The sequence below is a fragment of the Nycticebus coucang genome, chromosome 21, assembly GCF_027406575.1.
Source record: "Nycticebus coucang isolate mNycCou1 chromosome 21, mNycCou1.pri, whole genome shotgun sequence".
NCBI classification, from domain to species: Eukaryota; Metazoa; Chordata; class Mammalia; order Primates; family Lorisidae; genus Nycticebus; species Nycticebus coucang.
The window spans coordinates 19,560,290-19,573,570 of record NC_069800.1 but is presented as its reverse complement, the minus strand read 5'-3'; positions in this window follow the sequence as shown (position 1 = coordinate 19,573,570).

Here is a 13,281-nt window from a genome sequence, read left to right as displayed (position 1 = left end):
ATTAGCATCAGGATCTTCTCTGAAATCACCTATTAAAAATGTGCCTGAAGAGACAGTAAAAAGACAAAATTCTGGGTGGCACCTGTGGCTCAAAGGAGTAGGGCGCAGGCCCCATATGCCAGAGGTGGCAGGTTCAAACCCAGCCCCAGCCAAAAACTGCAAAAAAAAAAAAAAAAAACACAAAATTCTATCCACAACGATCTATGCAGGCAAATATTTAATCAGCAATTTCAAAGAAGATCTTGCTACTAATAATAAATGGTATAGCTGAGTGGGATTAGCAAATATGTCTAATTTTAAAAAACTACTTAAGAAACACATACATTTCTGATTGGGGTATAAAAGTTACTATTACTATTTGGCAGCTTTTTATAATATTAAATACTATATATCTATCCTACAATCCGGCAATTTTGCTCTTAAATATTTACCCCAAAGAAATAAAGGAATATCTCCACAAAAAGAATTTTCAATAAAAGCCTAAGGAAAAAATAGCTCCAAACTGGAAATAATCCAAATGTCCAAGAAAGAAATTAATGGTATATTCACGCAGCAGAATATATTTGGTAATAAAAAATGAATAAACTACTCACAACAATAAAATTTAATTTCACCAACATTATGTTGGGCAAAAAAAGCCAGTCTCGAGAAGGAAGACAATGTCAGGGAAGAAGCTATACTAATCTATGGGGAGAGATGTTAGTAATAGGTGATTTCTGGGGGAGAAAGGAATTGAACGGGAAGAGGCAAAAGTTCACTTCTGGAGTAAAAAAAAAAGTGTCTTTCTCTTATGCTGAGTGTTGGTAATGTGATTGGTTAGAATAATCCAAACCCATCAGCTGAACACTATGATCCTAACACATTTTTATGGTGTGTGATTTATATCTCAAAGCAGAAGTGTTACATGATTGTAAGTTGTTGGGGTTTTTTTAAATCTCAGATAATTCTGATATGCAACCACATTTAAAACACACTAGGTTTAAACTAAGAATGCTTTTTTTTTTTTTTTTTAATGTACAGGAATAGCCTGGACAGGAATTTCTATTTTCCAGCATTTTTTTATACTTCAAGGCTATAGTGATGAGCTCTCAGTAGAATCAGCCTCAACAGCCTAAGGAAACAGTGTTTTAAATAATTAAGTGGTATACTTAATTTATATTATAATTATAAATCCAGCTATCTTCTAAACCTTTAATTTCAACTATCTCACTACATTCACTACCTATGTGATTTTTCTAAAATTCCTAATGTGAATAGAGAAGATATTTCCAACACATGATTGATATTTTAGGGCGCATACTGTCACAGCCTCTGTGTTATGACTACTGTAGGTGCTCTTAGAATAGAACATGAGGTTTATGTTTACAAACATGGCAGAAGAGGACATCAAAGTGTCTCAGATAAAGCTGAAGGTCACATTCATTTTCCGTGAGTTGGTGGTACAGAGCGCGTAAAGAAAAGCCCACTGTGCTTAGAAAGTCCAACATCCATGTGAGAGACACCTTGTCAACAGAGGCTCACAGGTGACCTTGACATCTCAGTTACCCTTGGAGGGAGAGCGATTGAAAAGCACTACTGATAAAACACATCCCTCAGACAATGGGAATTATATGCCGAGAGAATGCAAAGCCCACTCTGGAGCTCAAAGTGACATGTTTGATCAAGAAGTTCAGAAAACTGGAGTGCAGAAGATTTTCAGGAAGATGATGCAACACTCTTGTGAAATGTGGGACGCTGACACGTAACTAATCCCAGAAGCAATTAACCAGACACTTTCACTCTGGGTTTTCTCCCACTTATAAAAAAAAAAAAAATAGACAAAGATTCAAGTATGAGCCCTTAGAAGGGAAATGACATAATGAAAGGGTTTTGCAAGAACCATGGTCAGCTTGTATTTTTTTTTTTTATTGTTGGGGATTCATTGAGGGTACAATAAGCCAGATTCAGCTTGTATTTTTTAATAAAAATGTCAGTAACTTTAATTGAGTGTGTACTACGTGGTAGGGACACAGTAAACCCTGGACAGATAATAGCGATTATCATCAAAAGGTGTCTGGTGTGGTGCATGGCTGATATTCAGTATGTTTCTTTTCTGCATTTTTCTTTCTTCCCTTCCTGCAGTAGATTAAAATTTCCATAAATCTTTGCAGCTCTTCCTGTTAAATGGTGGAGTCCGTTCCCTTACGAGTGACCTTAGGCTGGCCTTTTTGCTGGCTTTTATGTCATGTGACTTTGGAGTTTAGATCTCAAGTGGTCCTTGATGGTTTCTGTTGCCTTTTTGCAATGTTGCTGCCATGGGAAGAAGCCCAAGGTCGTCTGCAGGGGATGTGTGGCCCAGTGGCACTAGACTTCCTGACACGTGAGGGAGGGCATCTTAGGCCTTCCAGCCCCAGCGGAGCCTGAAGATGACTGCAGCCACAGTGACCTCAGGCCAGACCAGCAAACGAACCTCTAGGATGAGCATAGCCCAGAGGGCTGATGTACAGAACCTCAATGCTAGACATACAGAACCACAGTTACCAGATTATTCCAATTCATTCGAAAGAGTTGAGAGCTGATGGTTCGAGGACAGGGAAAAGCCAGAATTTTCTAACAGGAGAGATTCAAGTGTTTCCTGTAGTCAGTCTGGGAGGGCTGCTTTCACTGAAGCAGTGGGTGGATGTGTTTGCCTGGTTGTCTCAACAGCCGAATGAGATCCCTAGCTCAGCAACTTTCATCAATAACTCTGCAATTGCCCATTATTCCAAGTGAAAAACAAAATGCAGAACTGGATGGAATGCAATCAATTTAATTGCACTGTATAGATGTAACATATAGATAAAAGCAGCTTAAAGGAAAAAATGTCAAAAGTATCTCCTAACACTGTAGAAAATGTGCACTGTGCAATATTTATGTTAACCAATTAAAACTCAAACCCCGTTAAGCCTAAATTGCTCAGTGGCCTGATCGATAATGATATCAACAGCCTCACTTATCAAGGACTTGCTGTGCATTAGGCAACACCGAAATGCTTTATGCATGATTCATCCTCCCCACTCACGGAGAGATGGAGATATTATTCGGCCCATTTTTCAGACTAGGAAACTAAGATTTGCTTTCTTTAACTTTAGAACTAACCTTTAGCTTAAGTTAAATACAAACAATTATATTCTTTAATTAGAGATCTTGACTACCTTTAAATACTTTGACTTCTGGGTCCACAATTGTGGTTTCCAGGTTATTGGGCAATAAAAACAAAGTTCAGATTATACCCTCCATAAATGGGCTCGGAAACCCTCCCACCCCTGTCTGGAAAAGGCCTAATCCTAAAGACAATCCTTTGCTTCCTAGTCTGAGTCTGTCTGTGGATTGGTTGCCCACTGGTGGTTGATGAGTCTGCCTTTAATTCTCTTCACCTGGCTTGAGAGGCCGTGGCTAGAACATAAAGGAGGCAGCCCTCAAAAAACAAATCTGCAAATCTCATGGTAAAATGATTCTTTATCTTCTGGGTAGATACCTAGTAATGAAATTGCAGGATCTATTTTTAGCTCCTTGAGGATTCTCCAAACTTCTTTCCGTAGAGGTTGTATTCGTTTGCAATCCCACCAACAGTGCGTAAATAAATGTTCCTTTTTCTCCACATCCATGCCAGCACCTGCAGCTTTGGGACTTTGTGATGTGGGCTAGTCATTCTGAAGTTAGCTGATATCTCAGAGTGGTTTTGATTTGCATTTCTCTGATGATTAGGGACGATGAGCATTTTTTCACTTGTTGCTTGGCCATTTGTTTCTGTTCAATCTCTTGCCCACTTTTAAATGGGATTATTTGCTCTTTTCTTTATTGCAGCTCAATTCACAATTGCCAAGATGTGGAATCAACCCGCCCTGTGAAATCAAGTGCCCATCAACCCATGAATGAATTAATAAACCATGGTATATGTATAGCACGGGAGACTTTACATCTTTTGAATTTACCTGGATAGAGTTGAAACACATTCTTCTTAGTAAAGTATCACAAGAATGGAAAAGCAAGTATCCAATGTAAATACTAATATGAATCCAGTAGTAAATAACTACACACCCACACAAGAGAAAAATATAATTAAATTCAAGTTGGGGGAAGGAAAAGGAGGGATATGGGGGGAGGCAGGGGGATTGGTAAACTCTCACCAAATGTGCACAGTCTTAGGATATATCACACATCCCCTGGGTGAAGGACTCGATTACAACATAAACTTTACCTTAGAAATACAAACAATGTAACCTAATCATTTGTACCCTCATATTAATCTGAAAATAAAAAAAAGTCTGCAAGATCAAAGGAGACCCTAAGATGAGACCCAAACCTACCCGGTGGATGTACCCAGAGACTCCAGATGATGATTTTCCCCAGTCCTTGTTATTTAAGGATTTGAGGGACTTCCTTTCCAAAGCAGTGTTTCTTAATCTTAGCTTAACATCAGAATTATCTAGAGATTCAACTGATTAATTCTTTTAATAATTCCTAATTGACCTGTTCAACTTTCCACTCTCAGTAATGTCTCAGGTTACAATCAGGGTCTGATGTAGGATGGGTTGCCTATTGGTTGAGAAGACAGAGAAAAAATGTGATCTAAAACATGGCTGGCTGGGCACCTGTAGCTCAGCGGCTAGGGCGCCAGCCACATACACCAGAGTTGGCTGGTTGGAATCCAGCCCAGGCCTGCTAAATAGCAATGACAACTACAACCAAAAAATAGCAGGGCGCTGTGGCAGGCGCCTGTAGTCCCAGCTACTTGGGAGGCTGAGGCAAGAGAATCGCTTAAGCTCAAGACTTGGAGGTTGCTGTGAGCTGTAAAGCCATGGCACTCTGCTGAGGGCAACATAAAAGACTTTGTTTCAAACGAACAAACAAAAATGGCTATCTTTGTAGACATGCTATGTTCAGGAAGAGCTGGACATTTCCTTAGGAGTAACTGTGTGACTTATCAGGTGATATACTGTGCAAGACTGGACTAGATCGTCTTCTTACATCTCAACCTACATCTATATATAATGTATGCTTGCTTTAAGGAACCAGAATATTCATATTCTGTTAAGGAAATTGGAATTCATTGCTCCCACTAAGAACTGATGGCCATTCCATATACTATTCAGAAAATATTGTCTGGGTTTACCTCTTAGCAGATCTCCTGCCATGGAACCAAACCTCCAGGAAAACTTTGCTCCAGACTAAATACAAGTTCTGCATTTTTCCATTCCCAGACCTAGAAACAAAACCTCACAATTGTACAAGCACCATTTCATAAATGGGCAACCACGTGTCCCAGACATCTTTATTCATCCCAGACACCTAAACTCTAGTTAAGGGACACTAGAGCTCTAAGCAAGACCCTGTGTCCTACCATCATTCTCCTGGTTTAAAGCTCTCCATCTGGTTCCCTAATGTGCCTATTGCTTGAGATTTAGGATGATGCATGGCATTTATGGCCACTTATGAAAATATAAGCCAGACTATTTTCTCGAGCTATTATCCCATCACACAGTGCCCAAAACATAGCAGACACTCCATAGTTATTGAATTAAGTACCAGAGAATGACCATACTTCTGATGTCTTCCCAAGCCCAAATTATGCGGTGATCACCAGCATTCTCAATACTGTAAGGTCTCAGATACTTTATAAAATTAATTGTCCCCGCCCAGAGTTCCTAGGTACAGTGCTCTACAGAGTCCCAGATTATCTCAAACTGTGAGCCCCTAATTTATATTCTGATTTCACCCAAACTTCTTTTTAGTTTTCAAAATCCAATACCAACCTCACCTTTCTATCTTCATAAAGAAACTGAGAAAATTACACCTTAGAATGGCTCCTTCATGATTATACCAATTACCACAGAATATTTATGCCAGGCCCCCAGTTTCTTGCTCTTGGTCTTCCTAAGACAGACAAATTGTTTTGTGTAGATTTTATTACTCTATGAGATTTCATTGTCTCCACTTAAAAAATGAATTCAGGAATGTTAAAGATATTTCCCAAAACCATTCTACCAATGTGTGCCAGAGTCAGATCTAGAAAGAAGACCTTTTGACTCCTCATGCAAAGGTCCTTTTGGAAAAATCATAACACTTCTGAAGATAATTTGGGAAGTGTTAAAAATTAAACATAAATTCACATAAAAAATATGTGAAGGTGGATGAAAGACACACATACGGTGAATTTAGTTGCTTTCGCCCCTTCCATCCTAAAAGAACATTATTATTATTTATTTTATTTATTTTTTTAATAAAAAAAAGTCACCCTGGGTAGAGTGCCGTGGTGTCACAGCTCACAGCAACCTCCATCTCTTGGGCTGAGGCAATTCTCTTGCCTCAGCCTCCCAAGTAGCTCCCGAGTACAGGTTCCTGCCACAACGCCCGGCTATTTTTTGTTGCAGTTTGGCTGGAGCTGGGTTTGAACCCACCACCCAGTGAATAGGGCGCCTGCCCCATATACAGGAGCCACAGGTGCCACCCTAGAAGAACATCATAACTACATAGCATTAGCCCTCCTGCATATGACAACACATGAGCTATTTCATAGCTATTTCTCTTACCAAAAAAAAAAAAAAAAGAAGAAGAAGAATAGAAGAATCTTAAGTCAATTATCCAACTTGAGTCCAAAATAGAAATGATTCATTTGATCAAAGTTTTACCATGGAGATCCTTCTTTTTTCTTTTATTCCACTGGAAAATAAAAACAGCTAGTATGTATTGAGTGCCTAACATATGCCAGCCCAATTATAAGTATCTTAGACAAGTGTATTCATTGTATGCTTAAAATAACCAGGGGGCTGGGTGGGTGCCATCATTAATCAAGCTGATATTTGAGGAAACTGAGGCATGGCATAGATGGTTTAACCAAGTTCATAAAGTGAATGGTACAAATTAGTGTTGAAATTTGGATTCAAACTCAGGCTACCTGGGTCCAGAGAGGTGCCAGTGAGAAGCCAAGGCAGATTAAGTTTAAGAGGCAGGATACACTTTCCCCTGGATGTATTTTGTGCTGGTAAAACAGTCAAATATGAGATTTTCAAAGTTTCATAGCCCTCAGACATGAATCGTGGTGGCTTCCATCTGACAGAACAGCTTGCATTATCTTCCAGAAATATAGTCTGTAACAGGTTTCCTGGAGAACAGGATGGGAACCACAGATGCTCTCATCTTCCTCCTGATGCCCATTTGGAACATGTTCAACTGGTGTCATCTTGTTCCATGAACTTTTTTCAGCTTGGACTGGGACAGAGTGTCCATTCTCTCCAAGAATCAGCCTAGGCACTACAAGACACTCCAAGCTTCCCATTACTCATTTCCTGTCATTGTTAATCTTCACTCCTAAGGCCAAAGTTAGTTCTATTATTATTTGCTAAATTTGTCTCTTGGTGTCAAAGCTAAGGAGGAAAATGCATGTTTCTGAAGGGCAATTCTATAGAATAAGTTAGGGATTACCTTGAAAAATCGTGGCTTAAACATAGTGTGATAGATTGAAAAAAATAAAATGGCCACAATTTTTTAATTCTTCCAGTCAAGGGGTGGAGTTCATTTCTCTATCCCTTCCATCCAGGTTGCCCCCCATGTGACACACCTTGGAATGATGGGACATTAGCAAACACGATGCCAACTGAAGATGGAAAAGCGTGTGTTGAAGCTTTTCTTCTCTGGTTGTGTTTGAAACCTTGAGATACCATGTAAAAGAGCTTTAGCTCATGTGACAATAAAGAATCATACGGAGTGAAATCTTGCCACCAAACTGTCAGACATGTGAATGAGTCTACCCCAGACCAACCAGCTATCAGACAACCCACCGGCTGACCACAGATGCACCATGGAGCCCAGCAGACACCAGACCAGCTGGCCCAATCCAGAGGAGCATCCCAGTCAGCCCACAGAATTGTGGACTAAGTGAAATTTTGATATGTTAAGCCACTATGTTTCGGGTAGTTTGTTAAACAGTAAAAGCTGGCACACATAGTAAGCCATAGTAAGGTAGTTTGAAAACTAAAAAAAAAAAAAAAAATGTGGGACCTCTGGCTTTTGTTTTCACATGTGAGGAGACTGGAAGTCACCATGCCAAACCAACAATGAGTCAAAAGCTGAACAGATCACAAAATTAATTCTTCTTGGGTCTGTAAGAGAGCTGAAGACACAGGAAAATCGCTGGGCTGCAAGATGAGAGAGACAATTGAAAACAAGAAGTCACAGCTATGGGGCAAAGACACATGAGCAGCAATCTCCCCAAGACCCAGGGCCAGGTAAGAAAACTGTACGTGTAATGAATGAGTCACTGGATGCTGAGTGTGGACAAGTCTGAGGGTTATAAACTCCATGGGTACCTGTTCACCAGGGTCTCACAGTAAGCATCAGAAAATAATTCCATTATGTTCTGACAGAGGAAAGAGAAAAAAATGATTTTAAAATTCCCCATAACACTCTGTTCCTCTCATGAAGGCCTGCTCTCAAAACATTAAAAGTAAATGGAGAAAATTACTCCAGGTTAAGAAATAATTGCTAATCTGGGCTTTGTTAAAATTTAAAAATTTTCCATTCTGTGAAAGGTAGCACCCCAAGAGAATGAGAAGATGAGCCACAGACTGGGAGAAAATACTTATCTCATAAAGTATTAGACTTAAGCAATAGACTTATCTGGAAAAGAATTGTTATATAAAAAAAGAATTGTTATTCAAAATATACAAAGAACACATAAAATTCAACAACAAGAATACAAATAATGTCATTAACAAATGAACTAAAGACCTTGACAGACATCTCAGCATAAAGGATGATAGAGGGAAAATAAGTATATAAAAAATTCTCCACATCTAAATGTCATCTAAATGTCATCTTTGTAAACTAAAGCAAAAATGAAAATAAGTATATAAAAAATTCTCCACATCATATGTCATCTAAGTGTCATCTTTATAAACTAAAGCAAAAATGAAATACTACTACACGTAGTTGGAGGCCAATACCCGGAACACTGACATCATAAAATGCTGGTGAGGACATGGAGCAACAGGAATATTCACTCCTTGTTGATGAGAATGCAAAACGGTACAGCCCCTTGGAAGAGAGTTTGGCAGTTTCTTACAAAACCAAACATGCAGTTACTGTACAACCCTGCATTCATGGTTCTTGGTATTTACATAAAGAAGCTGCAAATTTATGCCCCCTTAAAATCCTGCACACAGGAGGAGAGCAAGATGGCAGCTGAGTAACAGCTTCCTTACATGTGGGCACTGTGAGACTGGGGAGACAGGACTCCAGGCATCTCTGGCTGGTGGGATCTGCCTATCATCACCCCTGTGAGGATACAGGGAGTCAGCAAGAGACTTCTGGACCCCAAGAGGAGGACTAAAAAAGTAGAAAACCAGCAAGTGGTCGCGTGTGTTCAATCGGTCTAAACCCGCCCACAACTGTAAGTTCAGTAGCAGCGAGACTGCAAACCGGAAAGGCCTTACCTGTGAACTGTTTTGGTGTCTTTGGACTTGGCACTCATTTGAACTGCCTTGGGGAGAGACTGAGCGGGAGTGCAGAGAACTTTGGCCACTGTCTAAGGCCCCAGTCTGAACTGCTGAGCCAGACGGAGCTAATACTGTTTGGCTGTGGGCAATAGGGAGCCATTGTGAGTGATCTACCCTGGCAAGCTCTGCCCTCAGGGCCGCAGAGCTAGAATCAGGTGGGAACTGGTAACCTAGTGAGTGAGTAGCCTAAGGGTGGGGTCTGAGCTGCCTTGCAGCCCTAACCCTCAGGGGCAGAGTGAGACCGATTTTGGCACACTGGGTAAGTGGATAGCCACTTCAGCAGTGATTCCAGCAATAAGCACTTTCCCGGGAAAGCTTCTGCTCAGCAAGTTAACAAGTTCCAAGTGCCTTTTAAGTGGGCTGAAGAGAGATTTAGGGTGTCTACCTGCTGGGGTTTGAGAAATCAGCAGCCTCCAGTTGTATCAGAACTGTGATTAACATCTCATACCCCAGAAGACCACATGTTGCCCACAATATTCAACAACATATACATACTGCTTTGTTTTTGGTTGTGTGTGTGTTTTTTGTTTGTTTGTTTGTTTGTTTATTTTGATGTTGTTGATGTTGTTTTGTTTTTTACTTTCAACCTTTTCCATAAAGATCTTTTTTCTTTCTCAATTTTTCTAGTTTAATTGTAATTTCCCATTGCTGCCTTTTTCAATAACTAGAACTTCATTTTTGCTAGTGTTTCTACCACTATTATTTGGTTTTTCACCCAATTTTATCCCATAAAGTTTTCTGTTTGCTTGTTTTGGTTTGATTTATAGCATGTTTGTCTTTCCTCTCTCCTTGGTGGAGGTGGGGTACTGTGTCTGATCAGGTTAGCAAAGAGCTGCTGACCTCAAAAGAACCACCCAACTGGGCTCTCCAGAAGGTGGGTTTTTTAAAGATTGTGTCAAACTACCCTACTGTATACCTATATTGCTCTGTCTCCATCTTTCGGTGCCTCTCTTCTTTTTGTCAATATTCCTTTTACCCCCACTCCTTTCTCTATTTTTTTTTTTCTTTTCAATCGGTCCTCCTTTCTTTCATCCCTTTCTTACTCTTCGACCTTCTCACCATTCTGGTCCTGTACCAAAAGGACTCATCGAACCTTAGTCCACAGGCATGAAAACTTAAAGAGCAAGAGGAACTGAAAGTAAAATTAGGGCAAGGAAAAAGATAAAAGAAATCACTCATGATGAAGAATCAGCAGAAAACTCCAGGCAACATGAAGAACCAGTCAAGAACAACCCTGCCAAGGGACCATAGGGTAGCTACTGCAGAGGAATCCACCTATAAAGAAATGTTAGGAATGACAGAAAGGGAATTTAAAATACACATGACGAAAACAATGAAAGAAATGATGGAAACAATGAAGGAAACTGCTAATAAAGTGGAAATTAACCAAAAGGAAATCCAAAAACAGAATCAAATAAGAGATGAACGATATGAAGAATATAAAAAGGATATAGCAGAGCTGAAGGAACTGAAACAGTCAATTAGGGAACTTAAAGATGCAATGGAAAGTATCAGCAACAGGTTAGACCATGCAGAAGAAAGAATTTCAGAGGTAGAAGACAAAGTTCTTGAGATAACGCAGATATTAAAAGAGGCAGAAAAGAAGAGATAGAAAGCAGAACGTTCACTGTCAGAATTATGGGACTCTATGAAGCTTTCCAACATACGAGTTATAGGAATTCCAGAAGGGGAAGAAGTAAGCCCCAGAGGAATGGAAGAAATACTAGAGAATATTATAAAAGAAAATTTCCTAAATATCACCAAAGATTCTGACACACTATTTTCAGAGGGATATCAAACCCCAGGTCGCCTCAACTCTAACCGAGCTTCTCCAAGACACATTGTGATGAAACTGTCCAAAGTCAAGACAAAAGAAACGATTCTGCAAGCTGCCAGGAGTAAGTGCCAGTTGACCTACAGGGGCAAATGCATCCGAGTGACCGCAGACTTCTCTAATGAAACTTTCCAAGCAAGAAGACAATGGTCATTGACCTTTAATCTACTTAAACAGAACAATTTCCAGCCCAGAATTCTATACCCTGCTAAGCTAAGCTTCAAAGTTGACGGAGAAATCAAATCATTTACGGATATACAAACATTGAGGAAATTCGCCACAACAAGACCAGCTCTACAGGAAATATTTCAACCTGTTCTGCACACTGACCACCACAATGGATCAGCAGCAAAGTAAGAACTAAGAAATTAAAGGACAGAACCTAACCTCCACACTGATGCAAAAGATAAAACTAAGCAATGGACTCCCACAAAATAAGATGAATAGAATACTACCACACTTATCAATTATCTCAATAAATGTTAATGGCTTAAATTCCCCACAGAAGAGATATAGATTGGCTGACTGGATTAAAAAGCACAAGCCATCCATTTGCTGTCTGCAAGAAACACACCTGGCTTCAAAAGACAAATTAAAGCTCCGAGTTAAGGGTTAGAAGACAATTTTTCAGGCAAAGGAAATTCAGAAGAAAAGAGGAGCAGCAATCTTATTTTCAGGTACATGTGGATTTAAAGCAACTAAAGTCAAAAAAGACAAAGATGGTCACTTTATATTGGTCAAGGGAAAAATACAACAAGAAGACATTTCAAATCTAAATATCTATGCACCCAATTTAAATGCTCCCAGATTCTTGAAACAGACCTTACTCAGTTTGAGCAATGTGATATCTGATAATACCATAATAACAGGGGACTTTAACACTCCTTTTACGGAGCTGGACAGATCCTCTAAACAGAAATTAAACACAGATATAAGAGATTTAAATGAGACCCTAGAACAACTGTGCTTGACAGACACATATAGAACACTCCATCCCAAAGATAAAGAATATACATTCTTCTCATCACCCCATGGAACATTCTCCAAAATTGATCATATCCTGGGACACAAAACAAATATCAACAGAATCAAAAGAATTGAAATTTTACCTTGCATCTTCTCAGACCATAAGGCACTAAAGGTGTAACTAAACTCTAACAAAAACGCTCAACCCCACACAAAGGCATGGAAATTAAACAATCTTGTGTTGAATAACAGATGGGTGCAGGAAGAAATAAAACAGGAAATCATTAACTTCCTTGAGCATAACAACAATGAAGACACAAGCTACCAAAACCTGTGGGATACTGCAAAAGCAGTTTTGAGAGGAAAATTCATTGCTCTAGATGCCTACATTCGAAAAACAGAAAGAGATCACATCAACAATCTCACAAGCCATCTTATGGAATTGGAAAAAAAAGAACAATCGAAGCCTAAACTCAGAAGAAGAAAATAAATATCCAAAATCAAATCAGAGATCAATGAAATTGAAAACAAAAGAATCATTCAGAAAATTAATGAAACAAGGAGTTGGTTTTTTGAAAAAATAAATAAAATAGATAAACCATTGGCCAGACTAACGAGGAATAGAAAAGTAAAATCTCTAGTAACCTCAATCAGAAATGATAAAGGGGAAATAACAACTGATCCCACAGAGATACAAGAGATCATCTCTGAATACTACCAGAAACTCTATGCCCAGAAATTTGACAATGTGAAGGAAATGGATCAATATTTGGAATCACACCCTCTCCCTAGACTCAGCCAGGAAGAAATAGAGCTCCTGAACAGACCAATTTCAAGCACTGAGATCAAAGAAACAATAAAAAATCTTCCAACCAAAAAATGCCCTGGTCCAGATGGCTTCACTCCAGAATTCTACCAAACCTTCAAGGAAGAGCTTATTCCTATACTGCAGAAATTATTCCAAAA